The sequence below is a fragment of the Telmatherina bonti genome (genome assembly GCF_933228915.1).
Source record: "Telmatherina bonti genome assembly, chromosome: 8".
Taxonomy (NCBI): Eukaryota; Metazoa; Chordata; class Actinopteri; order Atheriniformes; family Telmatherinidae; genus Telmatherina; species Telmatherina bonti.
Window position 1 is genome coordinate 37,578,027 of NC_136626.1, and position 18,734 is coordinate 37,596,760.

At 44.2% G+C, this 18,734-nt stretch overlaps 1 protein-coding gene across 1 annotated transcript in view; it reads left to right on the forward strand.

Moving 5' to 3' along the window:
- The window catches only part of naaladl2 (N-acetylated alpha-linked acidic dipeptidase like 2), a gene marked incomplete at both ends in the record, with an annotated part of 608,474 nt that overhangs the window by 172,640 nt on the left and 417,100 nt on the right, over positions 1–18,734 (forward strand). The gene's annotated exons all lie outside the window — the stretch shown is intronic.

Here is an 18,734-nt window from a genome sequence, read left to right on the forward strand (position 1 = left end):
CTGGAGACGGGGCAGAAGGAGCGACCTCCTCGCCGGACACTGGAGACAGAGGAGAAGGAGCGACCTCCTCCTCGGACACCGGGGCTGGCGCTGGGGCCGGTGGGGGAGAATCCCAACCTGGGACCCCCTCGGGAACTCGGGACAGAGGGGGAGCGTCCCCACCTGGGACCCCCTCGGGAACATGGAGCAGGGGAGGAGCGTCCCGTCCTGGGACCCCCTCAGGAACATGGAGCACGGAAGGTGGACGAGCTCTGGGCGCTGGCGTGGGAGCCTGCAGCGCCGGAGACGTGGACCTGGGCGCTGGCGTGGGAGCCTGCAGCGCCGGAGACGTGGACCTGGGCGCTGGCGTGGGAGCCTGCAGCGCCGGAGACGTGGACCTGGGCGCTGGCGTGGGAGCCTGCAGCGCCGGAGACGTGGACCTGGGCGCTGGCGTGGGAGCCTGCAGCGCCGGAGACGTGGACCTGGGCGCTGGCGTGGGAGCCTGCAGCGCCGGAGACGTGGACCTGGGCGCTGGCGTGGGAGCCTGCAGCGCCGGAGACGTGGACCTGGGCGCTGGCGTGGGAGCCTGCAGCGCCGGAGACGTGGACCTGGGCGCTGGCGTGGGAGCCTGCAGCGCCGGAGACGTGGACCTGGGCTGGGACGCGGGCGGCGTAGACCGTGGACCAGGCGGGGATACTGGATACGTGGACCGTGGAGCTGGTGGCTTGATAGCCAATCTGGTTCCCCAGAACCGCGACTGGACCTCAGTGTCGACTGGTTCCGGTTCTTCGTCCAGCCCCAGCAGCATTCCCACCAGTTCATCACTCGTCATGCTCACTGGGGGTTTTTGCTCACGGCGCCTGGAGTGTCTCTTTCGTCGCGAGGTCCAGAGAGGGTCTGGGTCCAGAGGCTCGTAGGTCGGGAGGTGTTTGGCTGCCTCCCGACGAAGAAATTCAAAGAGAGTGATCATCTCCGCTGGGTCCTCGTTTGGTTGGTTCATTCTGTTACAGTGGCTGGAGGGAGGTGGACCCAAATGCAGGAGTCGGGGCGCCAGTCTACAGAACTCAGGTTTATTCCCAGGGCAGAGCAACAAAATGACAACTAACAGAATGACAATTAACAGAATGGCAATGAACCAACAAACACAACTGAAACCGAGGGGTATAAATACACAGAAAAACCAAACAAGAAACAGGTGAAGCAAATTAACTAAGTGAACGCAGGTGAACTCAATGACCAGGAAATCAATAAAGCTAAACAAACAAACAAGGGAACCAAACAGGAAATACTACCAAAATAAAACAGGAACCCAGAACCAAGGAAAAAGCAAACCACCACATCATAACAGTACCACATCATAACACCAGTATTTCCAGTAAAACTCCAGTACTTCCATTAAAACTCCAGTATTTCCAGTAAAACTCCAGTCCTTCCAGTAAAACTCCAGTACTTCCAGTAAAACTCCAGTACTTCCAGTAAAACTCCAGTATTTCCAGTAAAACTCCAGTACTTCCAGTAAAACTCCAGTACTTCCAGTAAAACTCCAGTCCTTCCAGTAAAACTCAATGACTTCCAGTAAAACTCCAGTCCTTCCAGTAAAACTCAATTACTTCCAGTAAAACTCCAGTACTTCCAGTAAAACTCCAGTCCTTCCAGTAAAACTGCAGTCCTTCCAGTAAAACTCCAGTACTTCCAGTAAAACTCAATTACTTCCAGTAAAACTCCAGTCCTTCCAGTAAAACTCCAGTACTTCCAGTAAAACTCAATTACTTCCAGTAAAACTCCAGTCCTTCCAGTAAAACTCAATTACTTCCAGTAAAACTCCAGTCCTTCCAGTAAAACTCAATTACTTCCAGTAAAACTCCAGTACTTCCAGTAAAACTCCAGTCCTTCCAGTAAAACTGCAGTCCTTCCAGTAAAACTCCAGTACTTCCAGTAAAACTCAATTACTTCCAGTAAAACTCCAGTCCTTCCAGTAAAACTCAATTACTTCCAGTAAAACTCCAGTCCTTCCAGTAAAACTCAATTACTTCCAGTAAAACTCCAGTACTTCCAGTAAAACTCCAGTCCTTCCAGTAAAACTGCAGTCCTTCCAGTAAAACTCCAGTACTTCCAGTAAAACTCAATTACTTCCAGTAAAACTCCAGTCCTTCCAGTAAAACTCCAGTACTTCCAGTAAAACTCCAGTCCTTCCAGTAAAACTCAATTACTTCCAGTAAAACTCCAGTCCTTCCAGTAAAACTCAATTACTTCCAGTAAAACTCCAGTACTTCCAGTAAAACTCAATTACTTCCAGTAAAACTGCAGTCCTTCCAGTAAAACTCCTGTATTTCCAGTAAAACTCCAGTCCTTCCAGTAAAACTCCTGTCCTTCCAGTAAAACTCAATTACTTCCAGTAAAACTCCAGTCCTTCCAGTAAAACTCCAGTATTTCCAGTAAAACTCCAGTCCTTCCAGTAAAACTCCAGTCCTTCCTGGAAACTCCAGTACTTCCAGTAAAACTCCAGTATTTCCAGTAAAACTCCAGTCCTTCCAGTAAAACTCCAGTATTTCCAGTAAAACTCCAGTACTTCCAGTAAAACTCCAGTATTTCCAGTAAAACTCCAGTACTTCCAGTAAAACTCCAGTATTTCCAGTAAAACTCCAGTCCTTCCAGTAAAACTCCAGTACTTCCAGTAAAACTCCAGTCCTTCCAGTAAAACTCCAGTACTTCCAGTAAAACTCCAGTCCTTCCAGTAAAACTCAATTACTTCCAGTAAAACTCCAATCCTTCCAGTAAAACTCCAGTACTTCCAGTAAAACTCCAGTCCTTCCAGTAAAACTCCTGTACTTCCAGTAAAACTCCAGTACTTCCAGTAAAACTCCAGTACTTCCAGTAAAACTCCAGTATTTCCAGTAAAACTCCAGTACTTCCAGTAAAACTCCAGTCCTTCCAGTAAAACTCCAGTCCTTCTTCTCTAACAGGCTCCAGGTCAGACACCTGACACCAAAACAAGCCAAACTACGTCTGTTTTCCAGCGTCGGTCTGCAGACCGACGTGACACCATTTGGATCGTATGATTCCAGATCACACAGTCATTCAGCTTCGTTTGCTCCCAGCACGTTGCTGAAGCTTCTGAGCAGAGGATCTAAATGAATGTGAGTTATGAAAAGCCTTTTTCTGCTCTGCGCAGGTTGTAAATCAGATCAGGTCAAAGCTTTGCTGGATTCCTGTAATGAGACATGTTAACATCCTCCAGGCATCAACCTGACTTCTCTCATAACATCACAGCAGCAGCGTGTTCATCCTTGTTGTTTCATTCATTACAGGCGTAACATTAACTTTAGTTTTGACTCACAGATGAAGCTCCTTAATTATTATTTCAGAGAAATAGGTTCTTCCCATTAAGAGGTTTAATCAGTGTGGGGAAGTTGGAGTTAGCAGCTTTCCAAACAACACACGATGCTGAGACACATTCCATGTGAATTATGCTGCATCTGTAAAGTTTTCACATAAAAAAATAGAAATAAGAAAAGCTTCTCTTGGACAAATCTCACCTTTATTTAATGGCAACAACAGATGGAAGCAAAGTGGCTGTAACCATGGTAACAGTCGTGATGTGATCCATGTGCAACTCCTTACTGCCTGAACAGGAATGTGCGACGGAGGTGGCAGCAGAGACATGTCAGCTGGTTTGGACGAATCCTGATCAGAGTTTATGGATCAGCTTCATGAATGAAGGTTTCAGAATTAAATGTTCGCTTCCAGATCGCCTGGCGATGTTGGAACGAAAGTTGTGTGCACTCTGTGATATTGAACAAGCAGGGAAAGATCATGTATGACAGCAAAGGCAAAGGATTGTCAAAACTAATCATGTAGAAAACAATTTGTAGCCTGAGGATGTTCACTTAGCTTCCTCTGGAAAACTCGTCTTGTTAGAACTGTTTGCATCTCTGTGAGACTCGACTCCAAACACCGTGTGGGTGTCATTTCCCCTCCTCTTCCTCCAAAACGGCACTCTTTAGATATATCCTGAGTTGAGTGACTCACTTTAAAGCTTTTTTTCTGTAGATTGTTTTTCAATTAACCCTTCGTACGCCATCAGATCTCCTGTCTCATCTCATTTATCCTCAGCAGTTTCTCAGGAACATATGTTATGTGTTGATACACAGCTCATGGCATGGAGAGACAGTGAACTCAGACTGTTCTACAAATCATTTTAACTCTAGATAAAAGGAAATCCCAGCCTCAGATGGCCTAACAGATGTCAACATGCTTAAACAACACGCAGAAATGTTGCTGCACAGGAAGCAGAAACAGCTCACTATGTCTGACCTGTGGTCATCCTTCAAGGTGAAACAAACTCTGAGCTCCTTTCTGATGAAACTCGGTGGTGTTTGGAGCAGAACGTAGCTTCTTTCTGCTGAGAGTTAGATTTTGCAGGATTCATTACAGTTAATTGGCTGTTTAGTGGGACACAACAGAATAGCAGAGCGTGGGAGCAGCAGCTGTAGCATTAGCATTAGCGTAGGCTGAATTATGCATGGGGGTTAAAGCTTGTGAAAGCTCCTCCTCATGATTTATTAATGTCTGCTTGCAGATATGAGGGGATTAGGACTGTGGTGGGGATACCAAGCAATGACATGTCCAGTGGTCATGCTGGCTAACGGTCAAGGCTAAATTATACCATCACAGTCAGATGTTTGTGAAAAAGTTGGTGCAAGAACTTTGAGGAGTTGATGCCATCATTCAGTCATACTCTTAAAGTGACTCCCATCTCATGTTAAAATTCACATATCTCATTCTAATGAATGACGACGCCTCACTGGTTCAAACACCTTTTACCACAACGGTAGCCGCTGTGTGTTAAAAAGCTTCAACATTCAGCAAGGCATCACCATGCCGTGTGTTTGTTCAGAGCTAGCTGCTAGCTAGGAGGCAGAGAAGACATGAAGTCTCTCGGCCACGATGATACAAAGTTTGGAGGAAATAGCGGCGAAAGTGATGCCTGCATAACTGTGACTGGTAAACACGCCTTTTCTGATTGGTCCGTTAAATATCTGTCGGATGCGAATATTTAAATGAAAGAACTACCTCAGTTTGAAAAAATAAAACTTGCTAAGTCTCTGAAATTTCATTACTGTTGTGAACAAAGACATTTTATTTACACTGATCCATTTGCCGTGCGAGTCTTCACACGAAACATTCGTCTGTAGGTGTGTGAAGGCCTGAAGGCTGTGAACCTTCGTACTGCTATGCTGCCATGGCAACAAGCAACACCATCTAACAACACTAAATGAAAAACGTTAGCTTTAGGCTAATTTTAGCAGTAGCTATGATTGACTTACTTGTGGAGTAACGCTAGAAAGCTCACAACTTCAGGGACCCTTCTAAAATAATTTTCTTCTGGAGTTCCTTTAACCTGGGGAAGGATGGCCCGATATCAATCCTCTGTTTTGGATGCTCCAGTCTCGCTGGGGTAGAAGTGCTTTTCTTCGCTTTTGTGGCGATTGTGAAAATGACTCCTGCAGATGCTGCTTGTTTTAGTGAACAAATCTTTCATCTCGAGGTTGTGAGCCTCTCTGGCTGAGCTTCTCCTCATCGGAGTCTCAGTCACTGCGCTGGCCTGCAGGAAAAACCATGTTCTCATGGTGCATTAGAGCTACTCAGCCCTTACTGGTGGCTTTACTTTCAAGTTGGCAGATGGTGATGGTGCATCCTAATGTCTGATCCCTCGTACGTATAAATCTAAAATTCATCAATAGAAATGTATACGTGTCGTGTATAAATGCAGACATCAACTATAGCCACTAAACAACAGAAAATACCACAGAGTCCCTTTAAGGAATTACGTCCCCATAAAACATCTCACCCGATTCTCTGTTTCACCAAAACTAGACAGTTAGCATATTCATGCTAATCTCTGGTGCTGAAGGACAGTGGGAAGGAAACACGTCGTTAACATGTGTGTTGGGAAGCTTCAAAACTTGTGGGAATCTGTCAACTCTGCTCAAGACTGTGCTTTCAGATGCTTTTAAAACTATTTACCTTGATAAATTTTATTTGACTGGAATTTTATTTATGGCTGCTAAGAAACCTACAAGGTTCAACTGGTATAGACTGGACCACCATCTATAATGGAATAGCTACAAGGTTAAACTGGTTTAGACTGGATCACCGTCTATAATGGAATTGCTACAAGGTTAAACTGGTTTAGACTGGATCACCGTCTATAATGGAATAGCTACAAGGTTAAACTGGTTTAGACCGGACCACTATCTATAATGGAATAGCTACAAAGTTAAACTGGTTTAGACTGGATCACCGTCTATAATGGAATAGCTACATGGTTAAACTGGTTTAGACTGGATCACCGTCTATAATGGAATAGCCACAAGATTAAACTGGTTTAGACCGGACCACCGTCTATAATGGAATAGCTACAAGGTTAAACTGCTTTAGACTGGACCACCGTCTATAATGGAATAGCTACAAGGTTAAACTGCTTTAGACTGGACCACCGTCTATAATGGAATTGCTACAAGGTTAAACTGGTTTAGACTGGATCACCGTCTATAATGGAATAGCTACAAGGTTAAACTGGTTTAGACCAGACCACCGTCTATAATGGAATAGCCACAAGATTAAACTGGTTTAGACCGGACCACCGTCTATAATGGAATAGCTACAAGGTTAAACTGGTTTAGACTGGACCACCGTCTATAATGGAATAGCTACAAGGTTAAACTGGTTTAGACTGGACCACCGTCTATAATGGGATAGCTACAAGGTTGAACTGGTTTAGACCGGACCACCGTCTATAATGGAATAGCTACAAGGTTAAACTGGTTTAGACTGGACCACCGTCTATAATGGAATAGCTACAAGGTTAAACTGGTTTAGACTGGACCACCGTCTATAATGGAATAGCTACAAGGTTGAACTGGTTTAGACTGGATCATCGTCTATAATGGAATAGCTACAAGGTTAAACTGGTTTAGACTGGACCACCGTCTATAATGGAATAGCTACAAAGTTGAACTGGTTTAGACCGGACCACCGTCTATAATGGAATAGCTACAAGGTTGAACTGGTTTAGACTGGATCATCGTCTATAATGGAATAGCTACAAGGTTAAACTGGTTTAGACTGGACCACCGTCTATAATGGAATAGCTACAAGGTTGAACTGGTTTAGACCGGACCACCGTCTATAATGGAATAGCTACAAGGTTAAACTGGTTTAGACCGGACCACCGTCTATAATGGAATAGCTACAAAGTTAAACTGGTTTAGACTGGACCACCGTCTATAATGGAATAGCTACAAGGTTAAACTGGTTTAGAACGGACCACCGCCCATAATGGAATAGCTACAAGGTTAAACTGGTTTAGACTGGACCACCGTCTATAATGGAATAGCTACAAGGTTGAACTGGTTTAGACCGGACCACCGTCTATAATGGAATAGCTACAAGGTTAAACTGGTTTAGACCGGACCACCGTCTATAATGGAATAGCTACAAAGTTAAACTGGTTTAGACTGGACCACCGTCTATAATGGAATAGCTACAAGGTTAAACTGGTTTAGACCGGACCACCGTCCATAATGGAATAGCTACAAGGTTAAACTGGTTTAGACTGGACCACCGTCTATAATGGAATAGCTACAAGGTTAAACTGGTTTAGACTGGACCACCGTCTATAATGGAATAGCTACAAGGTTGAACTGGTTTAGACTGGATCATCGTCTATAATGGAATAGCTACAAGGTTAAACTGGTTTAGACTGGACCACCGTCTATAATGGAATAGCTACAAGGTTGAACTGGTTTAGACCGGACCACCGTCTATAATGGAATAGCTACAAGGTTAAACTGGTTTAGACCGGACCACCGTCTATAATGGAATAGCTACAAGGTTAAACTGGTTTAGACTGGATCACCGTCCATAATGGAATAGCTACAAGGTTAAACTGGTTTAGACTGGATCACCGTCCATAATGGAATGGCTACAAGGTTGAACTGGTTTAGACTGGATCGCTGTCTATAATGGAATAGCTACAAGGTTAAACTGGTTTAGACTGGATCACCGTCTATAATGGAATAGCTACAAGGTTGAACTGGTTTAGACTGGATCATCGTCTATAATGGAATAGCTACAAGGTTAAACTGGTTTAGACTGGATCATCATAGAATAGTTGAGCTGAAATTTATGCCATGATAAGAATGAGCTGCTCCCAGACTGAAAGGAGACATTATATGACAACGATCTGAATAAATACATGTTGTTTCTGTGGACTATGTACTCCACGAGCAGCTAAGACCCCACATTCCCGCTGGCGTGGGAGCCTGCAGCGCCGGAGACGTGGACCTGGGCGCTGGCGTGGGAGCCTGCAGCGCCGGAGACGTGGACCTGGGCGCTGGCGTGGGAGCCTGCAGCGCCGGAGACGTGGACCTGGGCGCTGGCGTGGGAGCCTGCAGCGCCGGAGACGTGGACCTGGGCGCTGGCGTGGGAGCCTGCAGCGCCGGAGACGTGGACCTGGGCGCTGGCGTGGGAGCCTGCAGCGCCGGAGACGTGGACCTGGGCGCTGGCGTGGGAGCCTGCAGCGCCGGAGACGTGGACCTGGGCTGGGACGCGGGCGGCGTAGACCGTGGACCAGGCGGGGATACTGGATACGTGGACCGTGGAGCTGGTGGCTTGATAGCCAATCTGGTTCCCCAGAACCGCGACTGGACCTCAGTGTCGACTGGTTCCGGTTCTTCGTCCAGCCCCAGCAGCATTCCCACCAGTTCGTCACTCGTCATGCTCACTGGGGGTTTTTGCTTACGGCGCCTGGAGTGTCTCTTTCGTCGCGAGGTCCAGAGAGGGTCTGGGTCCAGAGGCTCGTAGGTCGGGAGGTGTTTGGCTGCCTCCCGACGAAGAAATTCAAAGAGAGTGATCATCTCCGCTGGGTCCTCGTTTGGTTGGTTCATTCTGTTACAGTGGCTGGAGGGAGGTGGACCCAAATGCAGGAGTCGGGGCGCCAGTCTACAGAACTCAGGTTTATTCCCAGGGCAGAGCAACAAAATGACAACTAACAGAATGACAATTAACAGAATGGCAATGAACCAACAAACACAACTGAAACCGAGGGGTATAAATACACAGAAAAACCAAACAAGAAACAGGTGAAGCAAATTAACTAAGTGAACGCAGGTGAACTCAATGACCAGGAAATCAATAAAGCTAAACAAACAAACAAGGGAACCAAACAGGAAATACTACCAAAATAAAACAGGAACCCAGAACCAAGGAAAAAGCAAACCACCACATCATAACAGTACCACATCATAACACCAGTATTTCCAGTAAAACTCCAGTACTTCCATTAAAACTCCAGTATTTCCAGTAAAACTCCAGTCCTTCCAGTAAAACTCCAGTACTTCCAGTAAAACTCCAGTACTTCCAGTAAAACTCCAGTATTTCCAGTAAAACTCCAGTACTTCCAGTAAAACTCCAGTACTTCCAGTAAAACTCCAGTACTTCCAGTAAAACTCAATTACTTCCAGTAAAACTGCAGTCCTTCCAGTAAAACTCCAGTACTTCCAGTAAAACTCAATTACTTCCAGTAAAACTCCAGTCCTTCCAGTAAAACTCAATTACTTCCAGTAAAACTCCAGTACTTCCAGTAAAACTCAATTACTTCCAGTAAAACTCCAGTACTTCCAGTAAAACTCCAGTCCTTCCAGTAAAACTGCAGTCCTTCCAGTAAAACTCCAGTACTTCCAGTAAAACTCAATTACTTCCAGTAAAACTCCAGTCCTTCCAGTAAAACTCCAGTACTTCCAGTAAAACTCAATTACTTCCAGTAAAACTCCAGTCCTTCCAGTAAAACTCAATTACTTCCAGTAAAACTCCAGTCCTTCCAGTAAAACTCAATTACTTCCAGTAAAACTCCAGTACTTCCAGTAAAACTCAATTACTTCCAGTAAAACTGCAGTCCTTCCAGTAAAACTCCTGTATTTCCAGTAAAACTCCAGTCCTTCCAGTAAAACTCCTGTCCTTCCAGTAAAACTCAATTACTTCCAGTAAAACTCCAGTCCTTCCAGTAAAACTCCAGTATTTCCAGTAAAACTCCAGTCCTTCCAGTAAAACTCCAGTCCTTCCTGGAAACTCCAGTACTTCCAGTAAAACTCCAGTATTTCCAGTAAAACTCCAGTCCTTCCAGTAAAACTCCAGTATTTCCAGTAAAACTCCAGTACTTCCAGTACTTGAAGGCTGTGAACCTTCGTACTGCTATGCTGCCATGGCAACAAGCAACACCATCTAACAACACTAAATGAAAAACGTTAGCTTTAGGCTAATTTTAGCAGTAGCTATGATTGACTTACTTGTGGAGTAACGCTAGAAAGCTCACAACTTCAGGGACCCTTCTAAAATAATTTTCTTCTGGAGTTCCTTTAACCTGGGGAAGGATGGCCCGATATCAATCCTCTGTTTTGGATGCTCCAGTCTCGCTGGGGTAGAAGTGCTTTTCTTCGCTTTTGTGGCGATTGTGAAAATGACTCCTGCAGATGCTGCTTGTTTTAGTGAACAAATCTTTCATCTCGAGGTTGTGAGCCTCTCTGGCTGAGCTTCTCCTCATCGGAGTCTCAGTCACTGCGCTGGCCTGCAGGAAAAACCATGTTCTCATGGTGCATTAGAGCTACTCAGCCCTTACTGGTGGCTTTACTTTCAAGTTGGCAGATGGTGATGGTGCATCCTAATGTCTGATCCCTCGTACGTATAAATCTAAAATTCATCAATAGAAATGTATACGTGTCGTGTATAAATGCAGACATCAACTATAGCCACTAAACAACAGAAAATACCACAGAGTCCCTTTAAGGAATTACGTCCCCATAAAACATCTCACCCGATTCTCTGTTTCACCAAAACTAGACAGTTAGCATATTCATGCTAATCTCTGGTGCTGAAGGACAGTGGGAAGGAAACACGTCGTTAACATGTGTGTTGGGAAGCTTCAAAACTTGTGGGAATCTGTCAACTCTGCTCAAGACTGTGCTTTCAGATGCTTTTAAAACTATTTACCTTGATAAATTTTATTTGACTGGAATTTTATTTATGGCTGCTAAGAAACCTACAAGGTTCAACTGGTATAGACTGGACCACCATCTATAATGGAATAGCTACAAGGTTAAACTGGTTTAGACTGGATCACCGTCTATAATGGAATTGCTACAAGGTTAAACTGGTTTAGACTGGATCACCGTCTATAATGGAATAGCTACAAGGTTAAACTGGTTTAGACCGGACCACTATCTATAATGGAATAGCTACAAAGTTAAACTGGTTTAGACTGGATCACCGTCTATAATGGAATAGCTACATGGTTAAACTGGTTTAGACCAGACCACCGTCTATAATGGAATAGCCACAAGATTAAACTGGTTTAGACCGGACCACCGTCTATAATGGAATAGCTACAAGGTTAAACTGGTTTAGACTGGACCACCGTCTATAATGGAATAGCTACAAGGTTAAACTGGTTTAGACTGGACCACCGTCTATAATGGAATTGCTACAAGGTTAAACTGGTTTAGACTGGATCACCGTCTATAATGGAATAGCTACAAGGTTAAACTGGTTTAGACCAGACCACCGTCTATAATGGAATAGCCACAAGATTAAACTGGTTTAGACCGGACCACCGTCTATAATGGAATAGCTACAAGGTTAAACTGGTTTAGACTGGACCACCGTCTATAATGGAATAGCTACAAGGTTAAACTGGTTTAGACTGGACCACCGTCTATAATGGGATAGCTACAAGGTTGAACTGGTTTAGACCGGACCACCGTCTATAATGGAATAGCTACAAGGTTAAACTGGTTTAGACTGGACCACCGTCTATAATGGAATAGCTACAAGGTTAAACTGGTTTAGACTGGACCACCGTCTATAATGGAATAGCTACAAGGTTGAACTGGTTTAGACTGGATCATCGTCTATAATGGAATAGCTACAAGGTTAAACTGGTTTAGACTGGACCACCGTCTATAATGGAATAGCTACAAAGTTGAACTGGTTTAGACCGGACCACCGTCTATAATGGAATAGCTACAAGGTTAAACTGGTTTAGACCGGACCACCGTCTATAATGGAATAGCTACAAGGTTGAACTGGTTTAGACTGGATCATCGTCTATAATGGAATAGCTACAAGGTTAAACTGGTTTAGACTGGACCACCGTCTATAATGGAATAGCTACAAGGTTGAACTGGTTTAGACCGGACCACCGTCTATAATGGAATAGCTACAAGGTTAAACTGGTTTAGACCGGACCACCGTCTATAATGGAATAGCTACAAAGTTAAACTGGTTTAGACTGGACCACCGTCTATAATGGAATAGCTACAAGGTTAAACTGGTTTAGACCGGACCACCGTCCATAATGGAATAGCTACAAGGTTAAACTGGTTTAGACTGGACCACCGTCTATAATGGAATAGCTACAAGGTTGAACTGGTTTAGACCGGACCACCGTCTATAATGGAATAGCTACAAGGTTAAACTGGTTTAGACCGGACCACCGTCTATAATGGAATAGCTACAAAGTTAAACTGGTTTAGACTGGACCACCGTCTATAATGGAATAGCTACAAGGTTAAACTGGTTTAGACCGGACCACCGTCCATAATGGAATAGCTACAAGGTTAAACTGGTTTAGACTGGACCACCGTCTATAATGGAATAGCTACAAGGTTAAACTGGTTTAGACTGGACCACCGTCTATAATGGAATAGCTACAAGGTTGAACTGGTTTAGACTGGATCATCGTCTATAATGGAATAGCTACAAGGTTAAACTGGTTTAGACTGGACCACCGTCTATAATGGAATAGCTACAAGGTTGAACTGGTTTAGACCGGACCACCGTCTATAATGGAATAGCTACAAGGTTAAACTGGTTTAGACCGGACCACCGTCTATAATGGAATAGCTACAAGGTTAAACTGGTTTAGACTGGATCACCGTCCATAATGGAATAGCTACAAGGTTAAACTGGTTTAGACTGGATCACCGTCCATAATGGAATGGCTACAAGGTTGAACTGGTTTAGACTGGATCGCTGTCTATAATGGAATAGCTACAAGGTTAAACTGGTTTAGACTGGATCACCGTCTATAATGGAATAGCTACAAGGTTGAACTGGTTTAGACTGGATCATCGTCTATAATGGAATAGCTACAAGGTTAAACTGGTTTAGACCGGACCACTATCTATAATGGAATAGCTACATGGTTAAACTGGTTTAGACTGGATCGCCGTCTATAATGGAATAGCTACATGGTTAAACTGGTTTAGACTGGATCACCGTCTATAATGGAATAGCTACAAGGTTAAACTGGTTTAGACTGGATCACCGTCTATAATGGAATAGCTACAAGGTTAAACTGGTTTAGACTGGACCACCGTCTATAATGGAATAGCTACAAGGTTGAACTGGTTTAGACCGGACCACCGTCTATAATGGAATAGCTACAAGGTTAAACTGGTTTAGACTGGATCACCGTCTATAATGGAATAGCTACAAGGTTAAACTGGTTTAGACTGGATCACCGTCTATAATGGAATAGCTACAAGGTTAAACTGGTTTAGACTGGACCACCGTCTATAATGGAATAGCTACAAGGTTAAACTGGTTTAGACTGGACCACCGTCTATAATGGAATAGCTACAAGGTTAAACTGGTTTAGACTGGATCACCGTCTATAATGGAATAGCTACAAGGTTAAACTGGTTTAGACTGGACCACCGTCTATAATGGAATAGCTACAAGGTTGAACTGGTTTAGACCGGACCACCGTCTATAATGGAATAGCTACAAGGTTGAACTGGTTTAGACCGGACCACCGTCTATAATGGAATAGCTACAAGGTTAAACTGGTTTAGACTGGATCACCGTCTAAAATGGAATAGCTACAAGGTTAAACTGGTTTAGACTGGATCACCGTCTATAATGGAATAGCTACAAGGTTAAACTGGTTTAGACTGGATCACCGTCTATAATGGAATAGCTACAAGGTTAAACTGGTTTAGACTGGACCACCGTCTATAATGGAATAGCTACAAGGTTGAACTGGTTTAGACCGGACCACCGTCTATAATGGAATAGCTACAAGGTTAAACTGGTTTAGACCGGATCACCGTCTATAATGGAATAGCTACAAGGTTAAACTGGTTTAGACTGGATCACCGTCTATAATGGAATAGCTACAAGGTTAAACTGGTTTAGACTGGACCACCGTCTATAATGGAATAGCTACAAGGTTAAACTGGTTTAGACTGGATCACCGTCTATAATGGAATAGCTACAAGGTTAAACTGGTTTAGACTGGATCATCATAGAATAGTTGAGCTGAAATTTATGCCATGATAAGAATGAGCTGCTCCCAGACTGAAAGGAGACATTATATGACAACGATCTGAATAAATACATGTTGTTTCTGTGGACTATGTACTCCACGAGCAGCTAAGACCCCACATTCCCCCACATTTGGCTTTTATTATTTTATTTTTCTTAACAACCCTGAGTTCACATTCTGGTTCGTAGGATTTTGAGCAAAAATGTTAAACTGAGAAAATCAAAATAAAAATAATTGTGTCAAAGGTACAGAAGTTTCAGCTCTGTTGAACTCAGCTGCTTAAAAGTGCTGAAACTGGCATATTTATTTACTTTTCTCATGTTCGTGTCAAATAAGTACAAGTTCATAAAAATATTGTTTCCTGTATTGCCTGTAAATGTCATTGGAAACATGAGAATGGTTTTAAGGCTGTTATTAAAACACCCCTTTAAGTTTTCTGTGAAATAAACTCTGCTGAGCAGTGTTAAAGCCAAGTCTGACTTTTTCCCCCTTATTGGTTAAAACCCAGAATCTTATTTGTCCCCGGGGTCAGCTGCTGTGCTGCTGTGCTGCTGACTCCATCCTGCTCTGGTCATGTTTGCTGGTAAACAACCAACATGTTTCACAGGGTGGAGGATGGGAAGCTGTCTCTGTCACGACGTCTCCAGTTTCTTTACTCACAAAGCTCTGAAATGTGTGCAAGCATGTTAACTTCATCATCATTTTAAATAACCATATGTAAATATGTGGATGAAGCCATCGTTTACTGTAAAGAGCAGAACCAGCATTCCTACTGATGAACCACAGGGTGACTGAGGAGGAGTCTGGGAGGGAAGGACGCCTCCTGCTTCCTCACAGGGTTTAACACCTCAGAAAACGTTTTCTGGCCTTGATCTCCAACCTCCTCTCATTACAGCATGTTTTCATTTTCCCAATCCCGGCGCCTTTCAAATCGAAACAACCTTACGACCAACATGCCAGCTCGGTGTGGGGAGGGGTTGGTGAGGGGGACAGGGGACAAGCAAAATATAAAATACGCATCTTGAAACGAAGTCAGTGACGTTCCTGGAGCTGCATCGGTGTCCATGCAGTGAGACAGAAGAGTCCAAAGTGATGCATGAAAGGTGGAAATGTTCCCCCCGGATCACCGCCAACACGCAGACACGTCGGCTGGAAACGTACGGTTTCATCAGACATCTTTAACAGAGCTCTAAGTGCTGTTTTAGCCTGGTGAGCCACCGGGATCCACCTTACACAATCTTCTGATGCTGGGACAACACCTCAGCCTCCCACGGCGTCATCGTCCCGTTGTCCTCCTCTTCCAACGGCCTCTGCCACCTGACGTCACCTTGGGAAGATGGACAGCCGCATCCTGGTTGAAATTCCCGTCACACGGCGAGCCGAACGTTGCTTTCCAGCCTATTTTACAGCTGATCCATCATGCATGTCAGGTGTGTGTTCAACCCACTGACGGACACAGTTGGCCTTCATTACTCCACTTCCTGTGTCCCAAAATGCTTTGCTCTCCAGTTCTGACTCCGGGTGGGAGGCTGGGGAAGGTTGGCTGTGCAGCAGAGCTTCAAATTGGCTCTCCCCGGCTCGTGTCAGGACCTGCGGTTTTCAGAGGTAATAGACATGCAAATAGCGCGGTAAGCACGCGTGTTCCATGGAGTCTCAGCTCTCAGTCTGTAACAGTATGGAAATGCAGAGTGTTTTCTTTCAGTCTCTCTGTTTGAGCTGGATAACAAGGTGGTCCAATGAGTCTGTTAGACATGACAGTGGCAGAATGAAGTGTTTATATTGTCACACGCTGCAGTACAGTGTGTGGTAAGGTGAAGAGACGCAGGGAGAACGATGTTCGGCATACATGTGAAGGAAACAGAGAGAAAGTGATCAAGGTTCTGCAATCCTTTTCTATTATAACATGTTCACTGAGAGAAACATGCAAATGTTCTCATCCTTCCTGCTTTCAGAGCTTCAGTCTGTTTAGTTTAGTAGCTTATTAAAGCCAAGATGACATGGATGTGTGGATCTGCTGCATGCATGCTGGACTCCTCTGCTCAGTCAGGACTGCAGCAGAATGCAGCGCTGCAGCCTCATTTAGATGAAGCTGTAAATGGACTTTACAGAGCTGAGCCTCAGTCATGTTCATTTTCAGATCTAACAGGGTGATATATTGAGATGTAGCTCATGTGGAGCATGTTTGCTTAATTGTATTGGCATAATTATTAGTTTTCTCAGGCCAATTTCTACTCCCAAAGGTCTATGTGCACTGCTTCCTGCGCAGCACAGTAAGAACAGAGTCCAGCTGGGAATTTAAACATCTGTGTCTCGCTGCTTCGTGATGCCCAGGAGAGAACTGAAAATAGGATTTGCCTTGAAGGATTCTGCCTCAGCAGGTAGAATATCAGAAGGAGTTGGAAAAGAAGACATAACTTATGCTTAACCTGGCAATTACTGATGGAGTCTGTACTCATTACACTTGAAGAAAAGATTCCCATAGGTATGTTTCACCTCGAGGGATAATAAATAACAAACAAAAAGATCTTTTTCTCAGACAGAAAATGACAGTTGTGCCTTAATGTTCAGACTAGAAGTCCACCTTCTCATCCGGACTAAATAAAATCTCTGACGTGACAAAAATAGGCTAAATAGCGACACAGAAAAGCACACAAGCATGCATGGCATGTCTAATGTAGACAGGACAGCAAGCATGATCGCCCCCGGACCCCCTCCCAAACCTGAAGCTTTAAACCCACTCAGGAACAGAGACGACACGCTAACTCAGACATACAGAGAGACAGCTAGCCGCTCTGCAGACCAGTCACCAGCAGACTCGCCACTTTCCTGACGATCTTCTTTCAGTCCAGACCAGCAGGTGCAGCAGAGATGAGAGGCTTTCTGCATAATTAGTGGGAGGAATCCAGAATGAGGAGTGGGCGTAAAGGTGAGCTCAGTCCTGGCCGATAACAAGCGTTCCTCTCTGCTTGTGTAAGCACGGAAACAACGGCTCATCTCATGAATTTACAGAAGTACAGGAAAGATGTGGATGCCCTCCACGTCGCCTGGCGTGGTCAGCAGCAGAGGCAACGCACTGTTGAGTTTCCTCAGGAGAGGCAGACTGCATGCTCCATGACAACCCCACCAGGACAGACAAACACATGACTTGTAATCAGATTACTGTGTGTACGTTTCAGAAAACAGAAAAGTAAATAATACTCTGACATACAAACACGTCTGTTCAGACTGAGAACAGAACCAGGCTGGACAGGGAGATGACGACCTCTCCATCAGGAGCTACATTTCTCTGCATATTTACTGCTTTTTCCACAAATTTGCATTTTATTTTCTCCAAGTTCTTCCTGGTTCTGAAGTATTATACTGGATCCATCCTGTTCAGAGAAAACCAGTCTGATCCGGCTGGTTTTTAGCTTCGGTTGTTGGATTTGATCAGACTTTAGACCACAGTCCTGCAGCACCTCCGCTGCTCTTCATGCTGTTGTCTGGAAATGGAAGAAGAAGAAGAAGAAGAAGAAGAAGAAGAAGAAGAGGAAGAGGAAGAAGAAGAAGAAGAGGATGAAGAAGAGGAAGAAGAGGATGAAGAAGAGGAAGAAGAGGGAAGAAGAAGAGGAAGAAGAGGAGGAGGAAAAAGAAGAAGAAGAAGAAGAGGAGGAAGAAGAAGAAGAAGAAAAAGAGGAGGAAGAAGAAGAAGAAGAAAAAGAGGATGAAGAAGAGGAAGAAGAAGAAGAAGAGGAGGAAGAAGGAGAGGAAGAAGAAGAAGAGGAGGAAGAAGAGGAAGAAGAAGAAGAAGAAGAGGAGGAGGAAAAAGAAGAAGAAGAAAAAGAAGAAGAAAAAGAGGATGAAGAAGAGGAAGAAGAAGAAGAGGAGGAGGAAGAAGAAGAAGAAGAAGAGGAAGAAGAAGAAGAAGAAGAGGAGGAGGAAGAAGAAGAAGAATAAAAAGAGGATGATGAAGAGGAAGAAGAAGAAGAAGAAGAGGAGGAAGAAGGAGAGGAAGAAGAAGAGGATGAAGAAGAAGAGGAAGAAGAAGAAGAAGAGGAGGAAGAAGAAAAAGAAGAAGAAGAGGAGGAAGAAGAAGAAGAAGAAGAAAAAGAGGATGAAGAAGAGGAAGAAGAAGAAGAAGAAGAGGAGGAAGAAGAAGAGGATGAAGAAGAGGAAGAAGAAGAAGAGGATGAAGAAGAAGAAGAAGAGGAGGAGGAAAAAGAAGAAGAAGAAGAAGAGGAGGAAGAAGAAGAGGATGAAGAAGAGGAAGAAGAAGAAGAGGATGAAGAAGAAGAAGAAGAGGAGGAGGAAAAAGAAGAAGAAGAAGAAGAGGAGGAAGAAGAGGAAGAAGAAGAGGAGGAAGAGAGGGATCTGAGTTGTGATCAAAACT